Raw genomic sequence first — 9,179 nt, forward strand, 5'->3', positions numbered from 1 at the left:
TGATGTCTCTCTATGTTTCAGTATATTTTGATTTCCTGAAAATGCTGATGGGATCATAGTTCACCCTCCTGAGATTCTTCAAGTGGTACCTTTACATGCAGAAGTTGATAATCACCATTATTCCTGTATCATAAAATGTGAAATGCTCAATCACTTTTCAGTACAGCAGCGTAACAGCTCTTCTTTTGCCCTTATGCTGGTTTTCCTCCTCTCCTACCTGGCAGTACTGGCAACGGAGTTGAATTGTCTGCAGATTGCTAAGTGGTATGACTCAAAAAGAATTACTCTTATCTCCCATTTCCAACAGTGATTGTTCTTCTCAGACATTGTTCTGAGCACATACCATAGTTTTGTATATCTGATTGATACTCACCAATCCTATAAAGTCAAAAGGCAACTGCTTTAATTCATCACTAAGTATCTTTTCAAAGTACAGCTGATATTAACCAGTAAGGTGAGTTGACGATATATAGCGTTCCATTAATCTTAGACAGATGTATAAATTTAACTTGCTACAGCATAGAAATCATTGGAAGCTGTATACTGATCCATTTGGGAAGAAATGCATTCCTTTTTACTTCTTCATTGAACATATAACATACAATCATATATGATTAATTTTTTAAGCCTTCAGTGGAATTGAATTTCTTGTAATCCTAAAACCTATTTTAAAATCAATAAAAATGTTCCCAACTAATCATTTTTTGTTCATTGATTTGCATAGAAATAATGCAGAATAGCATGTCGCTTACTACTTTTTTTTGATTAGCAAACTCAGTTTAAAAAATAATAAATTGAAATTATTGGAATTTAGGGCTTTTTCCTTGATTTTCCTCTTCTGCATTTTATTACAACTTGTTTTAAAGAAATCTAGGTCTCTCCTGATGACATAATGCTCTTTGTTAAAAGATAATCAGCCATAAGAGAAGAAACGTTGTATTTGTTTTGGGGAAAAAACTGAAATGGCCAGAAATAAAAAGGAGCCAAGCAAATACAACTAGGAGAAGGCAAGAACCAAATCTATGAAGTGAAAGACTGCAGAAAATAATATCTATTTTTTCTAGCTTCTGCAACATTTACTCATTGAAAAGTGCCTGCTCGTAAAAGGAGCATCTTTGAGACTAATGGGACAGTAAAGTGAATGAGAGTTACTAATTTTAGCCACCATATGTGTTTGACCAGGCAACTGTAGGAGGTACACATGGGTGGCTCTAAACAAGAATAGCTGCATTGCTTTGAAAAACTTGAAAGATTCATTGGACAAAAATCAGCAGAACATGATCAGTAATGAATTTTAACAGTGCTTTACAGTTCTGGACCACTAAAACCCAAGGCAGTTTAGAAGAATTTCTCTAATATGCAGGTATACAACCATAATTTACTAAATCTACCTAAGTGGTAATACATAAAATCCATGTGAAATACAGGAAGGTGAGGAATCCCAAATGTTTTTCTGGCTTATGGTCAATCTGTCCACCAGGAATTATTTTCTTTCACCACCTTTCCTGGGATTGGAGCTGAACAATATGTATTTCCCCAGATCCACCTTGTACATTCAGACAGTGGCTCTATATGCTTCCTGGGTCACTTACCCCTGCTCCCACCTCTTTTTTATATTTGAGTTTAGTCAAGAGCAGCTTGTTCAACCACACAGGCTTCCTGCCACTCTTGTTTGACTTCCTGATGTCAGGATGGACTGTTCTTAAACTTCTAGGTAGGGATCCTTGAAACTCAAACGACTCCTGGACTCCTCTTCAGTACTATATCCCATGGGATCCTTCCAAGCAGATCCCTGACCCCTGAACAGGTCAAAGTCTGCTCTCATTAAGTCCAGGGTTGTGATTCTGTTATTTTGCCCTAATCCTACAGTCTCATGGTCACTGCAGCCAAGTTCTTCCCCATTTATAAGTATCAGATCCAGAAGAGCACCTCCCCTTGTCAGCTCCTTGATCACCTTTGCAAGGAAGTTATCATCAATGCACTCAGGAAACACCTGTCATTGTAAGGGTAGCAAAATTTGGCCTCTAAAGACACTAGGTCGTACTATGGTCCATGCAAATACATGTAGGCAAGCTCTGAGATGGAAAACTGTGCTCTGAATGTCTTCCAGCTATGCTACTACTCCTACTTTCTGGACAGTGAGACTCAGGAAACATACAGATTAAGCAGAGCAAACCTGATCATCAACACAAGGAAAGTAAATCTTTTGCTGGGAGTGAAAGACCGTGGGTTGTTTCCCTTGGAAGCAAGGAGTGGAGGAATGAAAGCAGCTGGGTCTTTGGTTATGGTTCTCTCCTGAAGCTCCTCTCAGCAAGGCACAGCTGTGTGCTATGCTATGCACAGGATGGTGCTGGTAGAGACAATCTGTCCATTACTATTTTAATTTAATCCTAAACACTGGTGTGTTCCAGCATATTGTCACTATTAATGTGTAGCAATGTTGTCCATATTTGTTATGCCATTTAAGTTAATTGTCTGCATACTTTTCCTGTAAACGGCTTTCCTAAACAGTCTGTGCTACAGTATTCCGTGTTGCCGTCAGGATCAACGCTGGCAAGAATCTCTGTCAGGAATGAGGGAGAATCTAGAAACAGATACCAAATTAAAGCTTGTGAAATTGATAACAAGGGAGTGGGGGCTGCTGGATTTACTCTTTAAAAAAGTGAACTTCCAAAGTACCTGTAAGTGTAGGGCCTGACCAGTGATGTTAGAATGGCAGGGACTAAAGTTTCATGCCGAAGATTAAAGTTCCTGAGGTCAGGCAGAGAAGAGGGTATAATTGAGAGTTATCAAGGAAATCATAAGGCGTATCATATAAAACTGGTAGAGTCAGTACTTGAGCCTTGCTGAATTGTCATGTGCATACAAATGAATAAAGAATAAATCTTCCCAGCCACTGCACCAGGATTAGAGGTTGGAAGAGTTTATTGCTCCTAAAAGCATTTGTATGTTTCTTTAATTACCACAATATACTATAAAAGCAAAAAGAGGCATGAGCTGTGGACTTCTACTAATTTCTTTAAGTAACGTATTCTAAAACACTGAACAATAAAAAATGTAATGTTCTTTCTAGATACTATAATAGTTTTATGACACCTTTGGTTGACTAGGTACCACAGAGTAGTATATTATACAAAATCCTAAACTGGAACTAATCATGGCCTTCAGGAATTACTAGACTACAATTATTCCTTGAAGAAGATTGTATATACAGCAAAAGTCTCGGGTATCTTTTGTGAATAAGAGTGTTAAAATAATTTATGCGCAAGTAAATCTCTGCTTTAAAAGCTGTTAAGAAAAAGATATATTCAGGAATTTTACAAATACTATTTTAATACTGTCAGACTTCTAAAGGACTTTTTCCTCCTGGCCATGAAGCTGGAGGAAAAGCTGTGAGTTCTTTGTTTCTGATAGCATTTGTGTAGTTTACCGGTTAATTTTGCCTTTTCCAATAGATTTGTTGTAAGTATTTTTAATGGTATACACCATTTATTTGTAGTCCTGATTGTTTTTATAACACCAGACTTTTAAAATAGCCCTGCTTTATTGTTTAGTATTATTCATAAAGCAATATAGAAATGCATAGCACTCTCCAGGCATAAGAATACTCCTAAAATGTAGCAATAATTTTCAGGCAATACTTCAGAACCTCAATACAGTAAGCTCTGGACATCAGGTCAATTATATTTTCAATCTCCGCTTCCTTTTACTGCAGTAGTATTAGCTGAAGGAGAGGTGGACCTGCTCTCATGCTGAAGGATACTGCAGAGAAAGCAAGGGTCAATTTTCTTTTAGAGAGTGGAAGATGATAGTTTTTGACAGGTACCGTCAATTTCAGCTTTTTGCAATAAAATGGGAAGATTACCCAACACAGACACATACATGCACTTGTCAAAGCTAATGGCATTCTTTCTGCTGAGCCTGACAAATTCCAGTCCTAAACCTAAAGAATAAATCTTGGCCAAATGTTAACATTTCACCCTCCTTCTGGGACTGCCTCTCCAGGGAGGAGAGAAATTTCTCTTCTCCAGCATCCTGAGCTGTAACAATTAGTGCCATCAACCCTGCAGAACGCGCTGTCCTCACAATGGAGCAATCCTGCTCCTAATGAAACATTGGATGCGAAGTGCACAAAACTAAAAGTGATACTGCAGCTTTCATTCATATTAATGTTTTGTGGTTTTGATCTACAGTGAGCTCAGATATTTTGCTCGCCATAAGCATGTTTCGGATCAAGTATTTTAAAAGTCAAGCTGAACATACTTGTCCAATTTCAGGTTTTCCATTCACAACTAATCGTACAGCAAGCTAGAGTACTCAGCCAGAAAAACTTTGGTAAAGTAAAATGCGCCTTTAAAAATGTGTTTTTTAATTTGTCATCATGGTATAAAACCACTGTCTGCGGTGCTAATTACAGATATGCTTCTAGGTATATTTGCCATCCCTTGTCATTACCCTAAAATATAAGGAGATGTTACCAATGATCAATTAACACCTATATGCTCTGTAGTCTATTCAGCTGTGTCTCTTACCTACTTAGCCAAAATATCCAGGAAAAAAACCTGTGTAGGTGAGCCCTTGAGCATCATACTCAGCTGTAAGAGTAAGTATTTTAGCTGTAGGAGTAAGTATTTAGGCAAAATAAAAAGCAGTTCTCCAGCAGTCAAGGTGTGCTGATACCATTTGCTAGCTCCTGGGAAAAACAGAGAGTTGGCTGTAGGAAAGCTAGCCTGTCCTGGCTGTCTTTCTCAAAAGTCTCCTGCAGTTTGATGCTTTTCTTCAGGCTTTAGGCTTCTAGTCTCCTTGGATTAAATGAAAATCTTAGCTTTTAATAAAAGGTGTCTGTGGTTGTGGAAAAAACTTCAAAATGAAGAACCTTAAAATCCAGAGACCAACAGTGAAATAATGAAGAATGAACAGGTGTTTTCAGAGAAGGAGAGGTATGGGACATTATATTGTTTTAAATACTCTTTTTTTTTTTTTTTTTTTTTTTTTTTTTTAATACTATTTCTTTCATAGAGTTTTATCCCATCTGCCATTTCCAAAGAAAGGATGAGGTGGCTGACTGGCTGGCTGGGATTCGGAGTATCCTTTGTAGTTATAAAGGATCTCTGATATCTCTCATTTTTGGTATAGTTCACGGGGCTGCTGAGGTGGAAATAAAGGTTCGATATAGAATGTTCCTCTACAGAAGTTATTTTGTTTTATTATTGTAATTTCATGAAAAACACAGGTGGGGGAGGGAATATTTCACATGCCCACTGAAGGATTTTCTCAAAGCAAAAGAAAGATCACTTTATATCTTTCTATCTCCCATAAAATGAATAAATAAAGATGTTAATAGCTGGATGCAACAGAGCTTTACAGACAAAAAAGCTTTATTCTGACAGATTAATTTTCTCACTCCTTCTCTTGTTTTCTCCCCTGTCCCACTAGTGGGGAGGGAGGGAGCCACCAGCTCTGTGGGTGCTTGCCTGCTAGCATGGGCCAATGCACCACAGCATCAGACCCAGTTAGGTATGTAAGACAACTGTAAATATAATCCATCAGGTATAATAGGCAGCCAATATTTAGTGGGCCTAGAAAAAAATATAAGTACTGAATTAAAATTCCAATGGAGGCTTTGGGAGGGGGGGGAGATTTGATGGGGTTTGCATGTTTTAGAAGGCTGAATACATTGGCATTCCGATACTTAGGAAGCATGGATACTTTAGCATCTATCTAGTATTTACAACACTAAATAAAATAGGGCTGGAGACTGACCCTTTGTCCTAAATCCAGCTAGCACAGACTTGCTTATTGCTATGCTGACTAAGACTAGACTCCACTTGGCTAGGAGGAGCCTAATATACACGTTCTTACTACATAGTACTTAAGCTCCAAGTGTCTTGAGAGCACTAGGTGGTACTGCTGCGACCCTAAAATTTAATTATTACTTGAGGAGGTATTTCAGCTCAGTGTGTCTGAAGCAATATGAGGCATGGGTTGCAGCCCATCAAAAGTTGTGTTTTAGTAGCACAAAACTGAAGGGCTGATGAATCACATCCTGTAGGGTATGACACAGAGGTACATTGGATGTGCTTGAGATGCAGAGATTTCAGGGACAGTGTTAGAGGGATGTTTAGGGTGGAGGAAGTTAAATCTAATACAGTCATATTCATATTGACCTTCTGGGGGTCGTGTCTGGCATGAACCACCCTCAGAGCCAGGTCTGGACTTGTCCTGGAGAGAGTTAGTTTGGATTGTCCACAACAGAGCTAAGAAATAAATGAGTGTTGAAGTGATGTAAGCAACTGAGCTTTTAGTGCTTGGTTTCATTTTACATCTATCTTTTTTTGAGCAATATAGATGTGAACTATTTAGATTCTACAGTTACTGTTTGCAGCTGAAACTTTCTAAATTCCAACGGGAAACAGATATTAGATCTGAATTTTACATAACAATGTGGGATTGAAGATACAGCAGCAGTGACCCCATTAATTATAATCAATTTTCATAATTAAATTTGGGTTATTAAGACATCAATCTGCATGAGCTAAGAAGAATCCAGATGTCGAAGATGTATTTTTACCAAAATAGGGTGCTTGTAGGCACAGCTGTTATCCCACAAATCTTTGCAGTCCTCAGACATAGCTTTATTATCATTTTGCACTGCTTCTGGTCTCTCTGCAGCTCATATATTTACCCTGCAATCCTACACAACGAACTAAGCTTGATGCTCGGCTCGCTTTCATTTGCCAGGACCTGTACATTTTATATATATACAAATATATATATATTTGTAAGAGGAGGTGGAACCTGCATTAAGAGATCTTCCTCAGAGCCTGCCTTTACCTGTGCCTGGCAGCTTATATGAAGGACAGCAAGCCTCAAACCTTCTGACCTACCTGAACACCTTCTTGGGCAATTTAGGGGATGACTGATATTGTCAAGTGCCATGCATTTGATGTCTGGTAAGAGCCCAATCACTATCCAGGACAAAATGTCTGTGTTCCTCACAGAGACCAGAGGTAAAGAATAAATCCACATATTTAGTTCAAGGCTGTAATGCCCTTTGCTCTTTTAGCAATTCCTGAAGACATCTGGCAGAGGAGACGCTCTTGCCTAGACCAACCTGGAACATCCTTAAACAAGAAACCTGCCTATGTTGGCGGTGGGCAATATCAAGAGTTGCCTTGGAGCTATGACCCAGCAACAGCTTACAGACTAGATGTACTTTGCCTATAATGTATGGCTTTAAATAACATGAGGCAAAGAAGACTGCTACAGTCTATGTTTATTTTCTGCTCTGGCCTCCTGAGCAGTTTCCAAACCAAGACAGGGTCTGTGTGAGCAAGCAATCTGATTAATGTCGCAGGCAGCTAAAAGAGATTGGGATTAGAGAGATCACATCTTGACAGAAGGTAGGCAGAGGGCCTTTGGGTGACTTCTGCTATCCGTCTCCAAAAAATGACAACACTGGACTCTCCCACAGTGTTTCTGTGTGTTCATAGACCAGGCTACGCCCATCATGGCCCAGAAGCGAGACAGTTCTGGGAGTGATGTGAAGGACTATGCACCAGTTCATCCCTTTACAACACACTGCCATTGCACTCCAGGGTCTCTGCAAAATGATTCATGTACAAAGAAGATCGTCCCTGCTGCAGAGCATGTTAGGAGAGACGGTGGGAGGGAGAGACCATTGATGCTGCCTTCATCAGGCAGCTCTAGGAGATATGTCCTGCTGGATGTGGCAGCTCTGGGAGGTATTCTGCTGGTGAGGGCGTCCCTTACAGCACCCCAAGGAGCATCATGAACACCAGACAGCCTGTGGCATTTTATTTTGCTACTTTCCCAGCACGTCTGGGGCACGCTATAAGACCCAGACAGTCTGGACCATCAGGAAACCTGTCCAAAAAGTGATGAAATCTACATGTGTGGAGCTGGGTTTAAAGCTTGAGTAACATTAGTAGTTCTTTTTTTTTTTTTGGGGGGGGTGGGTTAGGAGCCGCCAAACATCTCTATTTTACTAGTGATATTAAGAAGGTTGCTGGCTTTCCCCAGCTCCACAGATACCATAGATACAGTACCACTGGTCACACGTGTTCACTGAAGGGATCTCCATTTTCACTTAAGAGGATCTGTCCTCTATTCATCAGGTAGAATTGGGAAAGTCAAAGTAAAAAAGTTTTCTGATTGAGCAGAATTGAAAGGCAGAGTTGGAGCTGTGTAGGACCATTGCCTTAGGATTTATCTGAGGGTTAGTTTTCAGTTTCACTTTCATCTTTCTTTGTACACTCTTGCAAAATAGAAACCAGAAAACCCCCTAGAGTTATTCTGCTCTGTCATAGGTAAATTTGAAGTGCTGGGGTAAAAAGTTGTCATAAATATGGCTTTCAGCCAGACCTCACTGTGCTTATGCTGCAGTAGTCTATTCCAAGACTGCACAAACTGTTGTTGATTTTTATTAGTATAGATCAGCTTTGCTGTCACCCCATGACTCCAGCCTGCCTGGGTGCTCTAGTTGAGATTGTTATCGAAATTCATAACCAAGAAAACTCCCCAAAACAAATGACAGTTTAGAAAGCTGACACTGGGTTATTACACCATTGGGTGCATGGGGGATATTTTGTCCTAACATGCACACCCAGGAACAAAAGCACACTTGTTATATACATTAAAAAAAAAATATATATATATATATTCATATAATTTCTGAGAAGTACCTAACTATTTCCAGGAAATCTAATGCATATGAAACTACCTCCACGCAAGCATACTGAATTGGGGAAGGGTCTCTGGTGGTCATTTTGAAGTACAGACCTTAACTCAATTTGCCCATATATGGTCAGAACTCACAGTTTGGATTACTTTGGCACATAGACTTGTTTATCTTGTTTACAAAGTCCACACAAAGGGAGCCTATTCCTTGTATCCTTGGTAAAAAGTCCTAGTCCTGCTTACCTTGCCTACAAAGTTCACAGAAAGGGGGCCGCTTCCTTGTTTCCTTTGTACACTAACTGAAATGTTCAAGTCTTTGGTACCAAGGTGATCAACCTGAGCTTCAGCTGGAGGATGACTCAGGAACCAGGACGTCTGTTTGCATGTTGCAGAGCTCAGAGGCCGGACAGGGGTGGGACTTACGAGGAATTGAAACTAACTGGTGAGAAGTCAAAGTTCTGAGTCTTTCCCTAGCCTTA

The sequence above is a fragment of the Tyto alba genome, unplaced genomic scaffold (genome assembly GCF_018691265.1).
Source record: "Tyto alba isolate M040663 unplaced genomic scaffold, T.alba_DEE_v4.0 Super-Scaffold_45, whole genome shotgun sequence".
Lineage (NCBI taxonomy): Eukaryota > Metazoa > Chordata > Aves > Strigiformes > Tytonidae > Tyto > Tyto alba.